This window comes from Rana temporaria, chromosome 3, assembly GCF_905171775.1.
Source record: "Rana temporaria chromosome 3, aRanTem1.1, whole genome shotgun sequence".
NCBI classification, from domain to species: Eukaryota; Metazoa; Chordata; class Amphibia; order Anura; family Ranidae; genus Rana; species Rana temporaria.
The window spans coordinates 252,285,348-252,311,378 of NC_053491.1; the positions used below are offsets into that span (position 1 = coordinate 252,285,348).

At 41.9% G+C, this 26,031-nt stretch overlaps 1 protein-coding gene across 1 annotated transcript in view; it reads right to left on the reverse strand.

Moving 5' to 3' along the window:
• Positions 1–26,031, reverse strand: part of STK32A (serine/threonine kinase 32A) — a 287,637-nt gene that overhangs the window by 191,305 nt on the left and 70,301 nt on the right. The gene's annotated exons all lie outside the window — the stretch shown is intronic.

Consider the following 26,031-nt stretch of genomic DNA (forward strand, 5'->3'; position numbering starts at 1 on the left):
TGCTCCCCAGGCAGATGGCACTCCCCCACTCTCCAGTAGTGAGCTGTCCCTCAGCATCATCACATCCAATGCAAGGCTATGGTCTTTGCATGATGTCAACATCTAAGACTGCTTGAGCGTAGGGTAGAAGATGCTGCAGGGACTGGTCTAGAGTCTGGAGGAGCAAAAGATTGGGTAGGTATATTTTCAAATCTCCTAGATATAACTGAGCAAGAACCCTTTTCAGTGTGAGTGCAGCTCCACTGCAAGGAACCATTTTTAAGTTTCTTGCAGTTGGGTTTTAATGTGTGTGGTGGAAAGTTGCATTATAGCATTCAGTACAAGTCCCATTCTAAGTACAGTACAATAAGTATGCTGTATACACACCATCTCCTGTGTATGACAGTTTTTTTTATTTTTCAAGGATGAGGTGTAAGCAGCTCTAAAATTAGTCCAATGGAATATAACTACAGCATTTACCATTATTTCCAATGGAAAAACCTTGTTTAAAGATTTACTCAAGGCCAACAACTACTGTACATACACAATTAAAATATACTGTATACTCTGTATTGTATGAATACATATTCTATATGGAAGTTGTATAAGGCCTCATTCACACGACGGACCGTTCGGGTCCGTCTGTCAGTTTTGACGGCGGACCTGAATGGCCGCTCCATGCAATCCTATGGAGCGTCGGATGTCAGCGGAGACATGTCCGCTGACATCCGACCCTATCCGATCCGCTAAAAACAGATGTATGGGGGGCACGTCCCCATCCGTCCATGTGGATCGGATCGGGTAAGATCTGATGAAAACGGACATGCTGTCTGTTTTCATCAGATCGCTCCATAGGAGACAGCGGTGCCTGACAAGCCCCTCCCCGCTCAGTGAGCAGAGAGGAGCTTGTCATCCGTCGGCTCAGCGGAGATTTGCGGACTGATGTCCCGCTGAGCTGGCGGGAGCAGGCGGACTCCGTAGGAACGGAGTCCGCCTCGTGTGAATGGGGCCTAAGACCTGATATTTAGAGCCCACAGGATTAAACAAGAGAAGTCACCCAATTTCCTTATCCACTCTAAACAAGTGGATGGAGGAATCTCTGCCAAATCTTGTATTCAGACAGCCACTGTGACTTCAACTCTGCTGACATTTTTCCACCCAGTTCCTTTGACATTTCAACTGAAGTTTCATAAGCCGAGTAGTACCATAAGGGGTAACCTTTACTGCTGTATGGATAGCTTTAGTTTAACTTACAGAACCTACATAGCTAAGTCCCCCAATAACACAACATTTAGGCCCCATTCACACGAGGCAGACTCCGTTGCTATGGAGTCCGCCTGCTCCCGCCAGCTCAGCGGGAGATCAGTCCGCAGATCTCCGCTGAGCCGACGGATGACAAGCTCCTCTCTGCTCACTGAGCGGGGAGGGGCTTGTCGGGCACCGCTGTCTCCTATGGAGCGATCTGATGAAAACGGACAGCATGTCCGTTCTCATCAGATCTTACCCGATCCGATCCGCATGGATGGATGGGGACGTGCCCCCCATACGTCTGTTTTTAGTGGATCGGATAGGGTCGGATGTCAGCAGACATGTCTCCGCTGACATCCGACGCTCCATAAGATTGCATGGAGCGGCCGTTCAGGTCCGCCGTCAAAACTGACAGGCGGACCCGAACGGTCCGTTGTGTGAATGAGGCCTTAGAGTGTCATCTATGAACATCTGTTATCGCTCCCACATATAGATAGGCCAGGAGCAAGGTCTAGTAGTGGATAAATACATACATCATCAGATTACGATACTGTAGGTCAGGAGTGATCAATCATTTGAAGAGAGAAGGCATTTAAGTGATTTGGTAACTGGTCGTGGGCCACAGTGAACTATCGGGTATTACCGCCCCCCCCCAACTGCAAATGAAAATGGGCCCCCTAAAAGGCTGTTTTCACACTGATGCGCTGCGGTTTACCCACACCTTGGGTGCAGCACAGTGCACCTGTGGGTTAGCTGCGCTTTGTCACAGACTTCTATTACATCTTGCAGGTGTGGTGCACTTTCTGAAAGCGCACTTAACCTGCAGGTAATAATAGCAGTCTGTGGCTCAGTGCAGATAACCTACAGGAGTACTGAAGAAGAACAGGTATGCCCATTGCTGTATATATATATATATATATATATATATATATATATATATATATATATATATATATATATATATATATATATATATATATATATATATATATATATATATATATATAAACTGACCTTTAATTTAACTATCCTTTACTTTCTGATCTTCAGGAATCGCCCTTTCTGCAGGCATCGGCAGGCACCAGCTGTAGAAATGTTGCTGCCCGAGGCAGAGTGCATTTGGTATCACTCTGTCTGGGACAGGAGACAGGACTATAGAAGAAGCATCAGCTTAAGTGTCTCTCCGCAGCCGCATGCTTCCTCTACCACAAGCTCCATCCACAACTCTGATGCTTTGGGATGACAGGTCGGCAACCCACAATGTGGGTTTGCTGACCCACCATCCCAGAGCAGGAGGTCCTGGGCACCCCTGTCCTAGGTAGGTCATAGACACTATCCTTAAAGTAGACAGACAAATTCTTATTTCTGTTTATGAAATTATTATTATTTTTTTATCTCCAGGAGCAAATATAAAGGACCACATTTTTCTCAACAGGCTGCCAAAAAAAAAATGATCAGCCAGTTCAGCTGAAAACAAGACATGTCAGGTTGCTGTGGACAACACAGGTAATTTCCATTCAATCATTCAGATAAATGGCTTGGTGACTCCAGATAAAATCTTCTTCTTTAGAACACATCATCACTAATGAATTTGACCCCAACAATGTTAAACACTGCTTTGACAGTTCTAGATATTCCACAGCTAATTTTTCACAGTCATTGGCTACTTCCAATCAATTATACAGAAGAAGGCAGAAACAGAATGCAATGTGATTTTAATTCAAATGTCATGCACACGTTCAACACCGTATCTCAAAGACAGTGACAACTTCAATGTGACAGCAAGCCAGATGTTATCATTACTCAGTATTCTGAGCATTCATAATGCTTTTTACTACTGTATATGCATTCTACTACAAACCACTGCTACTACTATTAGTAAAAATAAATACACATCTCATTTTGTTTTCTTCCTTATAGTTAAGCTTAGAAAAATCAATAAGACATTTAAAAAAGATGTAGTGCTAAGGTTTTTGGAAACTCCCAACATGTCTTTCACAGACATTTATGGCAAAATAGTTATAGGGTTTGTAAAAGGCTTGATTTGGCTTCTTGTCTTGGATTTTGACTCCACAGCCTAAACTGTTAACAGGCATTTTAGTTGCGGAAGTTTTATTTGAGGTCATGTTACTACAGAAGCATGAGAATGATTATTCATTTTTGTATTGTTATTGCCCGTTTGTCACTATCCCTGTTTTTGGCTGGTATAGGGATCATGGTATAGAGAATAAAGCACTTCATCCATGAAATAAATAATAAAAACAAAAATAAAAGAGGACCAACTTTGGAAGGGTTAGTTCAGTCTTTTTTACTACCTTTCAAATGTTTTCTGTTTTTAATCCTGCAAAAGACATGGAGGAGGAACACGTGACAGTGGAGGTGAGTAGAAAAGAAAAAAAATAGAGTAAAGAGCTATAAAAAAACAAAAACACAGAGAGGCACTTATAAGAGACTCGGGTGACATAAGGTATCAAGTAGATCAATCTGAATAGTTGGGACCAGTTGTGGTTTACTGAAGTTCAATAAATTCCATGACCCAGAGCTGGGGACATGTCCCCCTAGTCCATTAAAACAGTGGAAGGTGAAATCAGAATTAGTAGCGGAAGCACCCTTAAAATACTCTCACCATCCCATGGGAGCATATATAAGAAACAGGGAAAATATAAAGGAGATGATGAGGGGTAGGTCGTGAAGAGGAGGTGCAACCCCAAAGTCACATCGCTTAAGCCTCCCACCTAATACAAGCCCAGGCCCAATGAATAAATATGTAACACACGCCAGTCAGGCAGAGAGTAAGGAGAAGAAAAAAAGGGTCAGAATAAGAGTACAGAAACGGATACAGTACTGGAGTCTAGAATAGAACTAGATTTGGAAGGAGGCCATGAACAGAGGAGAGTAGAGGAATCCCTAAATCTAGAACCACCTCCAACTAAAACGGAAATGCAATTGATGTTAGCGGCTTTGGAAAAGTCACTAAAAGCCGACATGACATTAATCCATAAAAATCTTGGCCATATGCTGGAATGAGTAGAGGAATTGGAAAAATCAACGGATCTTAATATAGTGAAAATAAAAAAATTAGAAGGTGAAATTAAAAATATAAAAAGAGACCATCAGGAACAGGCATATAAAATAGAAGATCAAGAGAACAGGGACAGAAGAAAAAATTGAAGAATCCGTGGGATACCTGAGGCACCCCAAAATGAAGATTTAATAGAGGATATTTAATCCAGTAATGGACAGGAAAATTACAAATCCAATCAAAATTGAGAGGATACATAGATTAAGAAGGCCAAGAGAAATACCACAGGAAAAACCAAGAGATATTATAGTGCGATTTGAAAGTTGGGAGGAAAAGAATAAAATTTGGAGGAAGTGAAGAGAAAAGTCGCCAATAAAATTTGAAGAAAATAACATACAAATATTTCAAGACCTCTCTCAGGAAACTTTAAAAAGGAGAAGAATATTGAAACCGCTCTTAGGGATCTTGCAGGAACATGGAGTACAGTACAACTGGGGTTTCCCTGCATGCCTGATTGGCAAAAAAAATGGGATTTCGGCTAGACTGCAATTTGTTGAAGAAACCACAGAATTTTGTGAAAAATTGGAGATTCCATTACCAGGGAGTTGCCCGGACGGGAGGCCAAGAGTAGCAGAGTGATAGATCAAGTAGGAAGGGAGGGAGGAGGAGGAGGGAAGAGTAAGGAGAGGGAAAGGATAGGAATGAGGATCCTATGGGTTGAAAAGGACTTGAAGAAGAAGGAACATAGGACTCGTGTGTTTTTTTTTCCTTTTTTTTCTCTCTTTTTCTTCTCTCTTCTTGCCCTTCAATAGACTGGGCGAGGGGGGCGGGAGGAGGGCGGTAGTGGGGAAGGGTTTATAAAGATGACGGATATTGAGTGCAGGGGGAAGGGAGTTCATTGATTCTCTGCATACTTGGGAACTGTCCAATTTTGGAGGAGGCATGACCACAAGCGCCATACAGAATTCCACTTCGGGTCCGTGTGAGAGGGGGGGGGGGGCACGAGGAATTTGTTAGTTGATATAAGTAAGCTTAAAAAAAACAAAACAATTTAGATGACTGAAGTTAAGTTTATGACGTACAACGTAAGAGGATTGAATTCCCCCAAAAAAAGACACATGGTGCTGAGGGAGTTGGAAAGGTATGGCGCTGAGATAATTTTTTTACAGGAAACACATCGTTCCCTTGACTTAAAGATCAGACTGTATTCACGAGCCATCCCAGTCTGGTATTATGGGGACTCCCCAAATAAAAGGGCAAAAGGAGTTGCTATCGTTATAGGGAAAAATATTAGTTTGGGGCTAGAAGACAGAAAAGTGGACCCAGAAGGCCGTTTCTTGTTCCTGAAAGGGACCCTACAGGGAATTAGATATACGTTAGCTAATATATACTGCCCTAATAAAAATCCCCAGAAATATCTAAAAGGGCTCTTAGAAGCCTTAGTGGACTTCAAACAAGAACACTTGATTGTGGCAGAAGACTTTAATTTTTCCAATGGATTGTGGTCTCGACAGTACGTCTTTCACACCGACGAGAGGAGGTAAACAATTAAGATTGATTAAAAAAAAATGTACATGCACCAGTTGGTAGACATATGGCGAATAGCCCACCCTAGTAAAAGGGACTATACATTCCACTCGTCGGTGCACGACACATACACGAGACTGGATTACATTCTGGTTGATTATGCAATCTTGGAGTTTGTGGGAGAAACCGCTATAGAAACAACAACAATCTCGGAACTGAAAATTCGATTTCAAGATAAGGAAAAAAGGAAAGGGACATGGAAGCTAAATGAAGAACTCCTAGAGGATGAAGAAGTGGGCAAGAAACTAATAGTTGAAATAGAACAATTTTTTAATATCAATGACACCCCAGATGTTACAAGGGCTACAATCTGGGAAGCCCACAAGGCGTATATTAGAGGAAAATTAATATCAATAGGAGCAGGGGAAAAAAAAAGGAAGGGAAATAATACGGAAACGGGTAATAAGGGAACTACATGATCTGGAACAGCTACACAAAATACACTTAGATAGGGAAATATACCAGAGGTTGGTGATAAAGAGAAATCAACTAAGGGAACTAGAGAAGGCAGAAACTAGACAAGTTTTTAAAAATGTGGCTAAAGAAAGATATAGGTGGGGAAATAAGCCCGGAAAGTATCTAGCAAAAATCGCAAGGGAGAAAAAAAACTTAAATTATATAGAAAAGATAAAAAATGGAAAAGGTGAACAGGAATATAAAACAACTAAAATTGCAAAGATTTTTCAGGAATATCATAGTGCATTATATTCAATCAGAAATAAAGAAACAAGGCAGAAGGGGAAGAATAGAAAACTTAAAATACAACAATACTTGCTAGAAGTAAACCTACCAAAGATAACAGTAGATAATATAGAGTCCCTAGAGATGCCAATAACACAAGAAGAAATAAACAATGTCCTAAAAAATATACCGGGGGGGGGGAAAGTCCAGGCCCAGATGGTTTCACGATAAAATATCATAAAAGATTTCAGGACCAATTAGTACCAGCATTATGTACCTATTTTAATAAAATAGGAGAAAATTAGGAAATTAGAAAATAAATCCATCTGTTCCAGTTATTGCCCTATTGCGTTATTAAACGCTGATGTAAAACTGTATGCAAAAATTCGTTTTTTTCAGCACATCGTTGTGTTTTATGTCACCGCGTTCTGACACAATCGGTTATTCAACCTATGGTGTGTAGGCATGACGGACCATCAGTCAGCTTCATCGGTTAACCTAGGACAACGGTCCTTCAGACCTTCAGACCGTTGTCCTCTGGTTAACCTGTCGTGTGTACAAGGCTTTAATTCTGACACGCACGAGTTAACTAAAATTATTTTCAAAGTATGGGATAGATTATATCGACGGGAAAAGTGGGAGTATAATTCCCCACTAATTCCATTGTCGGGAACAAGTTTTTTCACCTCAGGTAATGGGACACGGATGGGAAGATATATGGGAAAGGCACAATTTAAAGATATAATGATACAAGGGCAAATTAGGACAAGATTAGATTTAATAACAATGCATGGGTGGCAGCAGGTAAGCGAGTGGGAAATACTTACAACTTAAGCGAGCACAATCCCTAAACCAATTAGAGATTAGAAAACCCTGAACGTTAAAATGCCTATGAAACATGGAATTTCTCTAATGTATGATATATTAACAGATTTAGCAGGAAGTGGGGTTCTACCTTACATAAGGAAATGGGAACAAGACTTAATAACAAAGCAAATGATAGAAGCAGTTTATAACTATGCAACAGATATTGCTACTATTGAATCCAATTACAAGTGTTTGGTAAGATGGCATCTGACCCCGGAAAGAATCAATAAAATTCAGCCAAATAGATCTTCCCAGTGTTGGAGGGACTGTAAACAAACGGGAACAACAATACATATCTGGTGGGAGTGCCCAAAAAAAAAAGAATACTGGCATAGTATTTTAGAGTACATTGATGTTATAACCGGGGAAAAGTTCCCTCAAAATGCCTGGAATGTGTTATTTCATGGGAACAATAAAACTAAGAAACAATATCAAGAAACCTTGGTCCCTCCCCTGCTCAATGCTGCAAAGGCCCTGATTCCAGAGAAATGGCTTCATGTGGGGAAGCCATCTATAAAAGAATGGATACAGAGGGTAGATTATATATCTGAGATGGAGTACCTTTGCAGCAAAGAGCAGGGAACGGAGGAAAGGCATCGATTAATTTGGAAGAAATGGCGTGAGTTTAAGCAAACTGAGAACTACGCAGTAGCCATGATAGAAACGAAAGTGATTGAAATAAGTTAAAATGGCGAAAATACCGGATCTTGAGGGGGGGGGGGGTAAATAGGATGTTTTGTTAGAACTTTTTTCTATTTCTAATTTGTATTGTATGCAAAAAATATTCTTAAAATAAAGAAAAGATTTATTAGAAAAAGAAAAGAAATAAATGGAGAATGGGTAGAAGGGTTGGAAGGGGTTTTTACCTGCTCAGAGATTGGTTTTAAAAAACTTGCAGGGTCAACCAAGCCAATTCAAAAGCTAGCTTATTTTAATGCAAAGGGTGTGGGGGTGGCATTGATGGAATATGCCGGTGGAAAGATACACTATATTGCCAAAAGTATTGGGACACCTGCCTTTACACGAACATTAACTTTAATGGTATTCCAATCTTAGTTGCAGCTATAGCAGCTACAACTCTTCTAGGGAGGCTGTCCACAAGGTTTAGGTGTGCATCTATGGGAAAGTTTGACCATTCTTTCAGGAGTGCAACTGATGTTGGATGAGAAGGCCTAGCTCGTAGTCTCCGCTCAAATTCACCCCAAAGGTGTTCTTTTAGGTGCAGGCCAGTCAAGTTCCTTCACCCCAAACTCGCTCATCCATGTCTTTATGGACCTTGCTTTGTGCACTGGTGTGCAGTCATGTTGGAACAGGAAGAGGCCATCCCCAAACTGTTGCCACAAAGTTGGGAAAAGGAAATTGTCCAAAATGCCAACCCCTGAAAAACAACCCCACACCATAATCCGCCCCTCCACCAAATAATTTCGACCAGTGCACAAAGCAAGGTCCATGTAGACATGGATGAGCGAGTATGGGGTGTAAGAACTTGTACAGAATCCCGGTTTCCAACCCGATAGAACACTAAATAAATTGGAGCGGAGACTATGAGCCAGGCATCCTCGTTTACATCAGTGCCTGACCTCACACATGCGCTTCTGGAAGAGTGGTCAAACATTCCCATAGACACGCTCGTAAACCTTGTGGACAGTCTTTACAGAAGCGTTGAAGCTGTTATAGCTACAAAGGGTGGGCCAACTCAATAAAGAACCCTACGGACTAATACTGGGATGCTATTAAATTTGATGTGCCTGTAAAGGCAGGTGTTCCAATATTTTTGGCAACATAATGTAGATAGATAAATAGATAGATAGATAGATAGATAGATAGATAGATGCTCGCAGGCAGGGGCGGACTGACAACTCATGGGGCCCCCGGGCAATAGAAGAGTATGGGGCCCCTCTGGCTTACAGATGGCCACCACGCCAGGAGGTAGTGCAGAGGCGGGCAGCTAAAATCTTGGGATATTCACATTAAAAGCATGTCATTTTCGGACATATCAGGGACAGATCTAAAAAAAACACAGATTTTTACATACTGTCCCTGGTTTTACTGAGCCTGGCAACCCATATGGGGCCCCCTAGTGGCATGGGGCCCTCGGGCAGTGCCCGAGTGACTCAATGGTCAGTCCGCCCCTGCTCGCTGGTGATCCACAAGTTCAAAAGGTAGAGGTATATTCTGTCCATGCCTTGTTAGTTGCTCTGTTTTTTATACAGGACCAAAAGTTGAAATTAAATTAATTCACAGAGCTTAGCAAAACTGAATGTGACCCTTCAGCGAACATAACATATTCCTTATAACTCCATTACCTTAAGCAACCTCACTAAATCACAAATCATATTTACACTTTCACAGTATGTACAGGGTATATTAACTAGAGCACAGCTAATGATGAGGTGTCATCACTGTGAAGGATAATGTGAAAACAATGTGGTTCTCGAACTGCAGCAATGCTGTTTTGCAGAGGCAGAGGAGAGCAACGATGCAGGTTGCACTGGGTCATGTTTTAAGATCAATGGTGTACTAAGAGATATTAGTCTTAGATGGTCAAGGGCAAATTAGATGACAACTGCTTGCTTGCCTTCTTGCTGAAACACTGAAGCATGAAGGATATTTTATTAAAGTTTATGAGGTGGAAATCTATGGCAGAGAAGCTGCCAAAGCTGCCCCGTTCTTTTTTTTTTCCATAAAAACGTATGCATCTTTGTGGTTCCATAAATTTGGTCCATTATCCTGACATTTACTAATGATTTTAAAGTTGTGTGGCTTTGAAAAATGGTCTTACAGATAAAACAAATGGAAGAGAGAGCAACGTCTATTGTCCTAGTTATACAGTGTATTTCTTTGAAACATGGAGTAATTTATCTTATAAATGAATCTTCATTTCTTGGTAAAAACGTAACCTAAGATGGCCCTTTGTCATTAACAAAATACTATACCAGCAAAATACTTCGATTTCTTGAGTTCTGCCTATCCTCAACTTTTTTTTTCCTTTATGTCCTTTAAATATACAGCATTGCTGCTCAACCTCTCTCTTTTCAATGTCCTTTGTCTTTTTTAAAAGAGTATAAAGCTGGCTACACACTATAAGATAATCAGACTAACGATCATCCGGTTTTGCTTGATGTTTCACGTCGAAACTGAGGATGGTACTAATTGTACGAAAATTTTTGTACGACAAAGGTTTTTTTTTTATTGTTTTTGATCATGTACAGTCATTCGTATCCAGTTTCTCTTGTACGAAAACCATAAAAAAAATAAAAAGTTGAAGCTTGTCCCTTCAAAAATTTTCGTTTCGAATGTCTAAAATGGATGTCCAAAGTTGTGCACACTATATGAAAATCGAATGATCATTTCTCATACGAAATTTTTCTTACAGTGTGCACCCACCTTAAGGCTAGGTTCATACTGCTGCAATCAGATATTAGTTCCACGTTTAGTAATAATAATTATGTAGTGCAACTTGGATGCAACTTTGATGTTACTTTTAAGTGGATTGCATATTCTATGGGGAAAAAAGCTGAAACCGCACCAAAGTAGTAAAGGAACTTTTTCCACAATCGCCCAATGCTGAGTTGCATTGATGTGAACAGGCACCACTGAAAACAATAGGATTGATTTACTAAAACTGGAGAGTGCAAAATCTGGTGCAGCTGTGCATGGCAGCCAATTAGCTTCTAGCTTCGTGTTCAATTAACACTTTCCCTACCGAGTCATTGGAAAATGACGTCGGCGGGAACCCTCCCTCCCTCTTGGTGGACGTCTTATGACATTCCTTGACTTCCCGGACGGCTAGGGGGCGCGGGCGTGCCCCTGCCGCATTGCTCGGGACCCGATGCAGGTGCAGGTCGGCTCTGCTGGGTGAGATCATGTAGCTATATGTAAACACACAGCTCCCACACAGCTCCCGGTCCTGTCAGGGGAGAAATGCCTGACCGTCTGTTCATACAATGTATGAACAGCGATCAGTCATTTCCCCCAGTCAGTCCACCCCCCCCCCTTCAGTTAGAACACACCCAGGGAACATACTTAACCCCTTCCCTGCCAGTGTCATTTTTATAGTAATCAATGCATTTTTATAGCACTAATCGCTATAAAAATGCCAATGGTCCCAAAAATGTGTCAAAAGTGTCCAAAGTGTCCGGCATAATGTCGCAGTACCGAAAAAAATCGCTGATCGCTGCCATTACTAGTAAAAAAACTATGTTAAGAAAAATGCCATAAAACTATCCCCTATTTTGTAAACGCTATAACTTTTGCGCAAACCAATCAATTAACGCTTATTGCGATTTTTTTTTACGAAAAATATGTAGACGAATACGTTTTTTATATATATTTTTGGGGGATATTTATTATAGCAAAAAGTAAAAAATATTAATTTTTTTCAAAATTGTCGCTCTATTTTTGTTTATAGCGCAAAAATAGAAACTGCAGAGGTGATCAAATACCACCAAAAGAAAGCTCTATTTGTGGGAAAAGAAGGACGCCAATTTTGTTTGGGAGCCACGTCGCACGACCGCGCAATTGTCAGTTAAATCGACACAGTGCCGAATCGCAAAAAAGTGGCCTGGTCTTTGACCAGCAATATGGTCCGGGGGTTAAGTGGTTTATTATGATATTTATTAAATCAAAAAGTAAAAGATATTGTGTTTTTTTCAAAATTGTCGCTCTTCTTTTGTTTATATCGCAAAAAATAAAAACCGCAGAGGTGATCAAATACCACCAAAAGAAAGCTCTATTTGTGGGAAAATAAGGGCGTCAATTTTGTTTGGGAGCCACGTCGCACGACCGCGCAATTGTCATTCAAAGTGCGACAGCGCTGAAAACTAAAAATTGTTCTGGGCAGGAAGGGGGTGAAAAAGCCCTGTATGGAAGTGGTTAAGCTTGACACAATCAGAGTTGCACCATATTTGCACTCTCCAGTTTTAGTAAATCAAAAATAAGATACATTTTTCATTGTCATGCGTTTCTGTGTGACTCAAGTTGCATCTGTATTTTCACTAGTGCGGATGAATGCAAAAAAGGAAGCCACTGCCCCACCTGTAACTGGCCATTGCAGCAAGCAGCATTGGATGGTAGTTAGAACAAAAGACAAGGATAAAGCCAAGGAAACCTCCAAGCTCACTTACCGACCAGCCCATGGACAACAAAGTTGACCTGTCTAACCGTATGCCCTAAAAACAGGGGTTAAGTCTTCACACATTTGCAAATACATGCTTAGGCTATGGTCCCCGGCAAGACCCCCTTAGTAACTGTAGTCCTATCACTAGCTTATGAGTGATTCCACAATGGAAGCACATGCATTCTGATGGATAGATAGCAGGTGGACTGAAGGGAACCCATCCCTTCTTAACGGTACAGTGGCACACTTAACACCCAGCACATAGCACAATGGCTGCAAAGGTTTCAGTGCGTTGCCTGACCAATAACAATACTACAAAAACGAAAGACACTGCCCCCATCTATAACTGGCCATTGCAGCAAGCAGCATTGGAAGGCAACATATTTTAGAAAAAAAGTCAAGGATAAAGCCAAGGAAAACTCCAAGCTTACTTACTGACCAGCCCACGGACAACACAGTTGACCTGTCTAACAGTATGCGTTAAAAACAGGGGTTTATTCTGCACACATTTGCAAATACATGCGTAAGCTACAGGCCCCAACAAGGCAGGTCAAACGAAGTGCGAACGATGCCTAATACTTTTCTGCCCTGTTTTACTTCTTTCTTACTGAACCACTACTTCTCATTCTGTCCCTCCGCCATCTTAATCTGTACTTTTAACCACCATACTCCCCATTTGCTTTGTACTTCTATACTTGCAAAAGTGTTCTTAGCCTGAAAATAACTAACACAAAACTATCACCACATCATAGAACTGGTAAGTTTATATAGAAAATATTTTTGTTCCTGGGTTTGGATATCCTTTAAAGTCAAACTCAGGTCATATTTTAAAGTGTTACTAAACCCAGGAGAATGCATTCACTATACCTGGTCTCACACAGTACACAGAACACGAAAAAGCAAGGAGGAGTTTTCATACAGCACTGAGCTGTCCTATCAGGATTCAGGACCCCTGACCCTCTGTCTGGAAAGTGTTGATTGGCCCTGTGCTGATGACATGCACTCTCGCAAGAAAAAAAACTCTCTAGCAATACACACCACGCAACACAACTGAGCATGTACAGCCTGACTCCAAAGACTGTCTTATTCCGACATGCTCTGGAGTCATTGGAAGAAGTGGAGGATCTGTGCATACAAGATCAAGCAGCCTTTTTACAATATGCAGAGTATTAACCCCTTAGGTTCCACAGTGAGAATAACAAGCATGTTTTACTGCATATACAGACTTATTTTACTGTTGTGGGTTTAGTAACACTTTAAATGTAATGAGCCACCAGTGTACAAAATTAAAAAAAAATTGAGCTTAAGTTGCATTTCTAATCTCCAATCTGGATCTGTCCCCCACAGTACTTTTTTTGCTCCAAGGTGTCTCCAGTCTTGAATGATGCCCAGTGTCAATAAACACAGAAGAATGAGGACATACTGTGAATACATGGCTTCATGGCCTGCCTCATGAGAGAATCACCACATTGCCCTCATTAATAGTGTATTGATGCAGAGAGTGGCGCTAACATGATCAGATCATTGCTACATCTGTATCTTGGTGGCAAGGACAATCTCTGGAGAAATTTGGGAGAAGCAGAGGACTTGGGGTGATAAATAACCAGCCAGAAGACAAGGTAAAAAGTTAATTACAAATTAGCATAAAATACCACTGGAAGAACCTCAGGGGAGGAGCCTTTGGACCCTTGGGGTTGGATTTTAAAGTGTTATGGAGAACAGGTGTTATGGAGAACAGGTGAGGGTCTCTTTCTGTTCACTACGATGCCTGATTTCTCCAGTTACAGCAGGGTATTCACACACCTTCTTCTTCAACTCAATTACACGAGATATATATATATATATATATATATATATATATATATATATATATATATATATATATATATATAAAAAAGAGCAGAGAGAGAGAGGGTCCCTAGTCATTTTCTAATGACAATTACATCTGAGAAGAGATCTTTGACACATAAGCAGCTATTGTATGATTTAACTCTGCCCCATGGAAAAATATATAATTATCATTTAAGTGTACTGCCCATTTGAACCTGTTTAAAGAACATGGGGTAGATCCACAAAGATCTGCCTATCTTTAGGCAGGCGTAGCGTATCTAAGATACACTACGCCGTTGTAACTTACTTTTTCTTCTTGTGAATTCTCAAAGAATCCGCACGGTAAGTTACAGCGGCGTAGTGTATCTATTGCGGCGTAAGGGTGCGCAATTTCAAATGGGAGTGATGGGGGCGTGTTCTATGCAAATACGTCGTGACCCAACGTAAACAACGTTTTTTTTGAACGGCGCATGCGCCGTCCTTAAAATATCCCAGGGTGCATTGCGACAAAGTACGCCGCAAGGACGTATTGGTTTCAATCTGAAAGTAAATGACGTCACATTCCTATTCACGAACGACTTACGCAAACGACGCAAACAATTTAAAATTAGATGCGGGAACGACGGCCATACTTAACATTGAGTACGCCACCATATAGCAGCTTTAACTATACGCCGGAAAAAGCCGAACGGAAACGACGTAAAAAAATGCGACAGCCGCTCGTACGTTCGTGGATCGCCGGAAATAGCTAATTTGCATACTCGACACGGAAACGCCACCTAGCGGACGCCGAAAAATTGCATTTAAGATCGAACGGCGTACTAAGGCGTACACCTGTCGGATCTAACCCAGATGCCGTCGTATCTTGTTTTGTGGATACAAAACAAAGATACGACGCGGGAAATTTAAAAATACGCCGGCGTATCAATAGATACGCCGGCGTAATCCTTTTGTGGATCTGCCCCCATGTCTCTAAATAACAGTTTAAATAAAACTTACCCTTTATTTAATTTGCCAAAAAAGGTGACAACATAAAAAATCTGCAACTATTTTACTGTAGTAAAGACCATTAGATAGAAGTGAGGATAGAAGTGAGAATTACGCAAGCTGTACACTACAGACACTCCGGAGATTGCTTGCATCCCTTCCCTCTAGTTCTCATGATTGTGAACCTTTACTAACAGCTCTGATTAAACACCTCAGATTTCAAGCACCATTAATCTTTTTAGCACTTTTAAAACTGCCAAAGTCACGGCATGGGGACAGCAACAAATATAGAGTACACAAGCCCTTGAATGAGAGTGCATTGTTCTTCAATTCTCTAACTCACATAAAAGAAAAAAGGAAATGTCTGCAGTGTTTGAGGAGCTGCATACATTTGGTCATTTTTTAAATACCAGTATTTCCTTTATTGGAGCTAATACAGAACAAATAAATATATGATATTGCTCACAAAGACAAATTAATTGACCCTCAGATAATGGTGGATCATTTCTTGTTGTTTATGTTAAGTCACAAAGAGAATTGGCACTGATTGTGAGACTATCAAAGTTGCAGCCCTTCGGTTGGCCCTATTAGCAACATTTGACAGCCAGGTAATTAGTAGGTTCTGTCAGGTACAGACCAGAGGACAGGAGAAGACACAGCTAGAAATAATCAAGGACTCAGGTTATGCAGATGACAGTAACCAAGATCCAAGCCAAGTCATACCCACAAGTAACCCGACACAAACAAATATTAAATGACATATCATGACGTAACAAGCAGAGATCATATAAAGCACAGACTAGCTTTCCAATGTGCTGACAAGGAATGCAGGACATCAGGTGATGCCCACTGAGCACTGGAGCGGGCTTATGCTGCAGTACTGAATATCTGCCAGCACATGGACATGCACATAAAACAAAGCAGCTGCTCAGACAGGTAAAGAGGATGGGAGATAAAGGAGGTAAGGGAACAGGTCACTGGTGGGTTACTATAATTAAGATAATGATAGCAGCATGTTTATATAAATGCCATTACATTCAGCAATATATTCGTGATTAAAAATTGGTTATGTTTATAGAAATTAACCCTTATATTTATAACTCAATGGAAATCATTTCACAAAACTCTCTACTGTTAGAAACGAATACAAAAAAAGCAATGGTCTTGCATTTAAAAAAAAAAGATCTCTATCCACACAAATCCTGCATGTTTCATAAACTTAATCTCCAATAAATAGTGGCATTTGTGAAGATGTAATTGGGTTGATTTACTAAAACTAGAGAGTGCAACATCTAGTACAGCTGCGCATGGTAGCCAATCAGCTTCTAACTTCATGCATGTTCAGTTAAGCTTTGGCAAAAAAAGTTGCACCAGATTTTGCACTTTCCAGTTTTAACCACTTGAGATCCGCGGTATAGACAAAAGATGTCCACAGCGCGGCTCTCAAGTGCCGAGTGGACGTCTTTGGATGTCTTTTTCTGTGCATTACCCGCGTGCGCCGCTGGGGGGGGGGGGGCACAGCGGGTAAATACTGTGGCGGCGCATCGCTGGGAAGCCGGTGCGTGTACCTGGCTCTTTGTGTAAACACAGAGCTCCACCTTCCTGTCAGGGAGAGAGGAGACCGATCTGTGTCTCTTGTACATAGGGACACAGCATCGGTCACCTCCCCCAGTCAGTCCCCTCCCCCCACACAGTTAGAATACACCCAGGGAATACATTTAACCCCTTCCTCACCCTCTAGTGTTAACCCCTTCCCTGCCAGTCACATTTATACAGTAATTGGTGCATTTTTATAGCACTGATCGCTGTATAAATTTAAATGGTCCCAAATTTGTGTCAAAAGTGTCCGATACGTCCGCCGCAATATCGCAGCCCTGACAAAAAAAAATTCGCAGATCGCCGCCATTACTAGTAAAAAATAAATAAATCATAAATCTATCCCCTATTTTGTAGGTGCTATAACTTTTGCGCAAACCGATTAAATTCGCTTATTGCGATTTTTTTACAAAAATATGTAGAAGAATACGTATCGGCCTAAACCGAGGAAATTATTTTTTTTTTTTTAAATTGAATATTATTATAACAAAAAGTAAAAAATATTGTGTTTTTTTTTCCAAATTTTCTGTCTTTTTTTGTCATTCAAAATGCGTCAGCGCTGAAAGCTGACCTTTTTTATTTTTATTTAATTCAGTGGTATATTTTAACCCTTGCCAGCAATAACAGTTCACCATGTTCATCACCATGACATCAGTGAGTATTTCTTCCAATATTTTAATATGGTGTTTTTTATATAGTAAGTAGACTATGCGATGATCGGTGTCAGACAACAGCAGCTCAACTTCAAGAACTTTAGAACTATGACAACATTAGGCTAACAATAATGTATAGTATATACACATCTTGTCATCCATGTACATCAATGCTGGGCTACACTAGAGGTTTAATCAAGCTTTCAGTGAAGAATAAAATGGTTCATGATTCAACAGTAGGGCCCCATACACACCATAGAATCCATCCGCAGATAAATCCCAGCAAATGGGTTTCAGCGGATAGATCCTATGGTGTGTACACGCCAGCGGATCTTTTTCCGCGAATAAATCTCCCCTGGGATGGATTTCCAGCAGATGGATATTTGCTGACATGCACAACAAATCCATCTGCTGAAGTCCATCCCAACGGATGGATCCGCTGGTCTGTACAGACTCACCGAATCCATCCGTCCGAAGGGATCCCCCGCATGCGTCGCAATTATTCAACGCATGCGTGGAATTCCTTATATGACCGCTTCGCGCCAGTCGCCGCGTCATAATCGCGTCGACGGCGCGACACGTCATCGCCAGAGGATTTCCGCGCGGATTTCAATGCGATGGTGAGTACACTCCATCGCATAGAAATCTGCGGAAATCTTTGAGAGGATTTATCCGTGGAAACGGTCCGCTGGACCGTATCCGCGGATAAATTCTCTCGTGTGTATGGGGCCTTAGAAGCAGTGAAGTGATGTTCCCTATAATTACTATGTTAGCAACAGTTACATCTCCATGAGCTTTAATTTCCAGTCAAGTTAAATAAAGGTGTATGTTAACAACTAACAGCAATCATCTCCCAAGTCCAGGCCCAAAACAACAACAGCCACACAACATAAGCATTCAAGAAGAATGATAACATGGAACAAATTATATTCCCGTGATGTAGGCTCTGTGCATCACATTTTATTCTTCTAGCCTAAAATAATAGGGACCTGTAGGATAGGAACACATAAATCCACAAGGGCAGCAAGGTAAAAGCTGGTAGTTATATAGGTCATTCAGTTGAAGTCATGTTATTGTAATCACTTCTGAAACGAAGGATCATTGATCACCTAAAAATACACAAGATGGCTGCCTAAGCCGAAGCTCTGCATGACCCAGGACCTATGGCACACACAGTTCCTCTTACAGCCTGCCAGGACATCCAAATGTCCGTGGGTAGGGCGTTCCATAACCGTGGTCCTTGGACAGCGAATCTATGTTCTCCCTTCATTTTGTAGCGAGATTTGGGGATGTGGAGGAGGTTCTGATTAGTTGATCGGAGGACCCGATTTGGGGTGTAGTGTTCTATTTTATCACATAAGTATTGCGGCACGTTTCCTTGCATTTGTGAGTGAGGCAGAGGGTCTTGAATGTCACCTGGTCCTTTACGGCTAGCCAGTGGAGGGTCCTCATGGCCGGGGAGATTGGTTCCCATGGCTTTTTACCCGTTACCAGTCTGGCTGCAGTGTTCTGAACAACTTGTAGACGAGCAATCTGGTATTTCGGTAGTCCTAGGTAGAGGGAGTTTGCGTAGTCGAGTCTGCAATTGACTAGTGTTCCAACTACCACTGCTGTGTCTTCTTTCAGAATGAAGGGGATGAGTCTGCACACCAAGTAGAGGAGATAATGAGATCCGCTGACCACGATCCTATTTGTGCATCCATAGACATATCTGAGTCAAAGATAACTCAGAGGCTTTTTACTTTAGTGCTAGGGGTGATGGTTTGTCCCAAAATGGTGGGAGGAACCCAGGTCGTCCTAGAATTTGTCTTCCGGTTTGCGTGGAGAAGGAGCAGTTCTATTTTGGATCCATTGAGTTTGAGGGGGCTCTCTGTCATCCAATTTTCTATCAATGTCAGGCATTTTTCCAATCCATGATATTGGTCTTTTTTGTTGGTGATGCGAATATAAAGTTGAGTGTCATCCGCGTGAAAGTAGTAGAGCAGGTCTTGTTTGCTGATGATTGAGAGGAGTGGGCGGAGGTAGATGTTGAAGAGCACTGGCGACAGGGGTGATCCTTGCGGGACACGTAACAGTGCAGGCTTCTAACGTGAAAGCTCCTAGTTTCACTGTCTGCGATCGATTTTCAAGGAATGATGTGAACCATGGTAGATCCGAAACTGCGACTCCGCCTACTTCTGTGAGATGCGCAAGAAGGATTTTGTGGTCTACTGTTGCAAAAGCTGCACTTAGGTCCAGCAGCACCAGGAGCCCCGATTCTCCTTCATCCGCTGCTCCGAGAGTGTCATCCCATATTTTTAGAAGTGCCGTTTCAGTCCCGTGTCCTGGGCAGAATCCTGATTGTAGTGGGTCCAGGAGTTTGTGGGAGTCCAGATGGAGTTGTAGCTGTTCTACTACTACAACTGCTTTCTCCATGATCTTGGAGATGGTGCTCAGGCTTGTTATCGGTCTGTGGCAGTTTGGGTCTTTGGGGTCGAGGTTGGGTTTCTTTAGAAGGGGTTTGATTATGCCTTGCTTGAGTGAAGTTGGAACGATGCCTTCTTTAAATGATTGGTTTATGAAATGTGTTATGGTGGGTGCCACAATATCGGCACATTCTTTCAAGAGTTTTGTTGCAATGATGTCGTTAGGTGCCGTAGTGTCTCAGAGATTTTTAATGATGCTTTTGGTGGTGTCGATGGTGATTGGTAGAGTAAATTGCAACGATTGAGGAATATTTATTTTAATGTTTTTTTCTTGCTTTGGCTGGATGAGGTCAATTTGTTTCTTCTTCTGAATTATTTCACAAATGTTTTCGATTTTGTCAATAAAAAAATCAGATAGTTGATTGCAGAATTCTTGTGTTTCATTTGCTGGAGGTTCTAGACAGGTGGGGTTCATAGTCTGAGCGACTAGTTTGAAAAGTTTGCAAGGGCGGTTTAGGGCCTTTGAAATAGTATTGGAGAAATATTCTTTCTTTGCTTTGAAGATTTCTTTGTGGTATTTCTTGGTAGTAGGTAGTGGTTGATTGTCTTACTTTGCTTTGACATCTGGTTTTACATGTAATCACAACGGTTTTTCATTGCTTCATTGGAAATAGTGTATTTTATGTTTTTGTATTAAACAAATAAAAATCTTTGAAAGCAAAGATACACAACTTGCTCGAAATAGCCCTTTACTAGAATTGATGACTTGGAAAACAGGTCCAGAAGATATAATTTCAGAATCCGGGGCCTTCTTGAGACCATCATGGACATTTCCCCTGCAGTTCAAGAGCTTATCAAGGATCTAATCCCCAATACGCCCTTCACTGCCTGGAATTGGACAGAGCTCACAGGGCCCTGGGACCCCCCAGAAATGATGAATCCCCTAGGGACCTAATCATAAAGCCACACTTCTACGCCATAAAGGAAGAAGTCATGCGACAATCATGCACCAAGCTAAAGGTGACATGCCAGGGTCATCAAATACAAATCTTTGCAGATCTCTCCCCCTTAACAATTCAAAAGCAGAGAGCTCTCAAACTGCTCCTGACAGTCCTCTCACAACAGGACATTAAATATCGATGGGCCTTCCCATTTGCTGTGAAATTTACACTGAAGGGCAAGACACACTCTTTCTTAAACTTGCCAGTGGGCGAAAAGCTCTTCCTAAACCTCAAGCTTATCTTGCAGAAAGTATCCATGGATTTTACCACCTCATCTGTAGGCTCTACCAAGTGTCCCCCCCAGGAAGCCCAGTCTCCCCCGTCTGGAACAAAGAAAAAAACCAAGAGATCCAAGGATGGCAGGCCTCCCTAGGACTGCAAATCGAGTCAACAAATACCCTACTCTCATCTGTTTTCCTCTCCCACAATAGTGGTTCTACCTGTTGATGGAGCTATTCGCTCCTAACCTATGTGGCCGAACTGTTCGTCCCCCGTTTACGCATTCCAATGTTTCTTCCCGTTGCTTGTTACAAGCAAATTACAGGACAAGACAACAAGTGTTTCTCTTTTTTCTAAAAAACTGTCCTAAGTGTAGTCAATGATTATATGCCCTAGTTATCGAGAAGTACAGAGCTCTACTCTGGAGCTTCCCCGACCCCTCTTGGGCGCAGGTCCAGGGCCCCCGGGAATATGGGTTTTCCTGTGGCCTGGGGAGAGTAATTTTTCATGCATTCAGAGCCCTTAACGGGCAGTCTCAGTGCCTTAAGCATGTTTCATGCTCTTTAAAGGGGTTCTCCCTATCCCCCTCCAACTAGGGAGGGGAGGGTGACACCCCAGATGGAGTCCTGGGGATCTCCCTTTTTTTTTCTTCACCCAATGTTCTATGGATATGATAATTATGGTTGTGTTTATTTTTTCTTACTGTTTCATATAGAAATTGGGGTTCGGGGTGACCCCCTTGCTCCTCCACCTATCCCATAGTAGCAGCTTCCCTGTTTCTGTGGGATGGGCTGTCAGCCCTCATTACGGGGCAGACAATTTTTTTCCGTAGGAGTTTGGCAGGAGTGTTCCATGTCAAGCCCGATTGGTCTTCCTAGAAGACGCTTTTCCTTATTGTGTCTACTTTCCTCTTTTTCTCTATCTCTAACTCTTCCTCCTTTTCTAGCCAATCTACAGGTTGTGACGTATACCCAGTATCAGCCGTGGATCAAAATCAGCCATATACACAGATCTATTTCCAACGGAAGAAGACGGCAATGGATAAGTGACGGTAGCTTCCACAGCAATCCACCCCTCTTTTCTCATGGCTAACTCAAACCCAACAGGGACAAATTTCAGGATAGCTACACATAATGCTAAGGGACTAAACTCCCCTCGGAAATGAAGGAAAGCATTTTAAAACTACCACTCTCTCAAACTAGACATAGTTATGCTTCAAGAAACACACTTCCTAGCCCAATACAACCCCAAATTCCTCCATGCATATTACCCAACATTTTACCTAGCGAATGCAGCAAACAAGACCAAGGGGGTAGCAATCTTATTCTCTAAGCATAGTAAATGTATCTATTTTTTGCAGCAAGGGGCTAAGCTGACCATAGCCAAAGCTTGGAAACAACCCAAGGTCTTCTTCTTAGCAGCCAAATGTAAGGTTTAGTGGACTATGTCCCAGGAAAAGTTGGCTAGCATCTTCACGGATACGGCCTCGTCATTTGAAACTATCTGGGAACCTTGGGCCCTGCTCATGGTCATCTCTTTCATACCTGCAATCCAGGTCTAACAAATAGTTGCTATCATTTAGCTAATACCTCCCTTTCTGTTGATTGGCTCTTCCTCTTTTTCCTTTCTCTTCTCATGATCAACCTTTCTCCTCTTTTCTCTCCCTTTCTCCTGTACTATAGTCCATCCTAACATACAAAGTGAACCCACAGGTTTGTTACCTAAATGATAGTATGACAAGCGGTCCTTTTCACTAGGCTCGAAGGTTTGGTCCTAGTGCTTTTCTACCCTCCACAAGGCTTATCGCTTCTTCATGGATTGTTGGGGTAGACCTCCGGGAACAGTAAGTTCCCATGTGGGGTTGCTGGGAGTGTTTCCTCCAAAGATCCTGCTTCACTAACCAAATTGCAAGAGGGCTTGTCAGGGATTATGAGGCCAAACCATGGTTAATTGTCTTACTTTGCTTTGACATCTGGTTTTACATGTAATCGTAATCACACCGGTTTTTCATTGCTTCACTGGAAATAGTGTATTTCATGTTTTTGTATTAAACAAATATAAAATCTTTGAAAGCAAAGATACACAACTTGCTGGACTCAAAGAAGCATGACTTTACTGAGGACAGATCATGTCAGACTAATCTGATAGAATTTTTGGACTATATTACCATGTTTTGGACCAGGGTGGTGCTGTGACCATAGCGTATCTTGATTTCAGCAAGGCATTTGATACAGTTCCACATAATGATATAATACAAAAGTTGTACAAGTCAGGACTTAACCCTTGTGTGGTTCAATTGATATGCAGTTGGATAAAGGATAGATACCAGAGTGTGGTTGTACAAGGTGTTTACTTGGAACAGAGACCAGTCACTAGTGGTGTACCACAAGGCCCTGTTGTACTAGGTCCTGTTCTATTTAATCTCTATGTAAGTGGTAATACTAAAGGTTTGTTGGGAAAGGTATGTCTTTTTGCTGATGATCCAAAGGTGTGTAATATGGTTGATATCCCTGGAGGTGTCTGTAACATGGAAAAAGATTTGGCATAGCTTGAAGATTGGTCAAAGCAGTTAAAAATGCAGTTCAATGTTTCTAAATGTAAAATAATGCACCTAGGGAAAGAGAATCCCTCGAGAGAGTGCATCATTGGGGGTACAGTGTTGGATAGTACTAAAAAATGATTGCAAGATGAGTAAACAGTGGGACCAGGCAGTGAGAAAAGCGAATAGAATTCTAGGATGCATCACTAAAGGGATCACCAGCAGGAGGAAGGAAGTTCTGATTTCTCTAAATAGATCTTTAGTGAGACCTCATTTGGAATACTGTGTCCAGTTCTGGAGACCTCGCTTACAAAAAGACATTGATAAGAGAACGCGTCCAGAGAGGTAACAAAAATGGTGAACGGTCTGGGGGATAAAGCATATCAAGAGCGACTTCATATGAACAGTATGGAGGAAATAAGGGAAAGTGGAGACATTTTTGACTCGCCGTCATTGTATGCTGGTACTTTGAAGCTAAATAGATTGCTGCCATAATCCCAGCAGTGAGCTGCTGGCTTTCAGATAAATGTGGTCTCCAAAAGCGGCCAACGTACCATGACGCCAATCCGCCCAGTAGAGCCAACCTGCCACAGTATAGCTGTATAGTACAGTATAGCTGTGGAGGCTGGTCTTTAAGTGGTTAAATACACATCAAGGAGGAAAATAAGGTTCAATATGAAACCAAAATCAAGAACACGGGGACAGGACCTCAAAATAACTAAAGTTCAAAACTAATTTTAGAAAGTATTATTTTACTAAAAGGGTAGTTGATGATTGGAATAGACTTCCAGTATAGGTAGTGAGCTAGTCAGTAGGAAATTTTGGGACAAACATAGATCTATACCCAGACAAAAAAGTAAGCGAAAAGAAAAATACAAAACATGTATAAAAAAAATGGGCAGACTCGATGGACCACTTGGTCTTTTTTCTGCCATCACTTTCCTATGTTTCTATATTTCTAAATAATGCTGACATTTTGTATAGATTTTAGCCAACTTGTCAAACTAATTGCTGCTAAAACATAAACCATGTTTTAGAAGAAACCACTTGCTCTCTTTTCACGACTGGACTGTACAGTCCACCAATCAGACACCCACAGCAAAAAATGTACTCTTTGCTTAAAGGGGTTGTAAACCCTTATGAAAAAACACCTGGCAGTCACAGGACACCCAGCCCCCCCCCCCCTCGTTTTACTTACCTGAGCCCCTTCATCTCTTCGGCGGGGACGCGATGTCCCTCTCTCCACGGTGACCCGGCTCTTGATTGGATAGATTGATAGCAGCACAGCCATTGGCTCCCGCTGCTGTCAATAAAATCCAACGACACAAGCGCCAAGGGGCGGGGCCAATTCCGGCATTTGTGTCTGTGGATGCAAATGCTGGACTCAGGAGCACACCCGCAAGGTAACCCCCTCTGGAGGGCGCTTCTCATAGGGGGTTATCTGATGTGGGGAGGAGCCGCCAAGGGACCCCAGAAGAGAATGTTTAGGGCCACTCTGTGCAAAACAAGCTGCACAATGGAGGTAAGTATGATATGTTTGTTATTTTAAAAAACAATCCTTTACAATCACTTTAATGTCTGAGTTGTGCTGCTGGGATTCTTCCCTTCAGACTCCAGAACAGACCATGTGTTGCTTCTGGATTTTGCCACAAATGGATGGTGCCCCAGGCAAAGAGTATAATGAAGTGGTTTATTTCACATCAGCTGGTCTTATGTGTTTCCAAACTGACAATGTTTCCTAAAGCAGCAGTGGCGACTGGTGCTCAACATTTTTGGGGGGCGCAAAGAAAAAAAAAAAGAAAAAAATTGCAGCCTCACTGTGCCCATCAAATGCAGCCACTGTGCCATCAATTGTCACCACTGTGCCATGCCATCAAACGCAGCCACTGTGCCATCAATTATTACCACTGTGCCATGCCATCAAATGCAGTCACTATGCCATCAATTCGCACCACTGTGCCATGCCATCAAACGCAGTCACTGTGCCATGCCATCAAACGCAGTCACTGTGCCATGCCATCAAACGCAGTCACTGTGCTATGCCATCAAACACAGCCACTGTGCCATGCCATCAAACACAGCCACTGTGCCATCAATTGTCACCACTGTGCCATGCCATCAAACGCAGCCACTGTGCCCCTCAATTGTCGCCACTGTGCCAATTGTCACCACTGTGCCCTTAAATTGTCGCCACTGTGCAATTGTTGCCACTGTGCATGTCACTGTGCCCTTTAATTGTTGCCACTGCCACATTTGCAGGAGAGCTTGTTCTGTTGAAAAAAGAACAGACGTACTGGC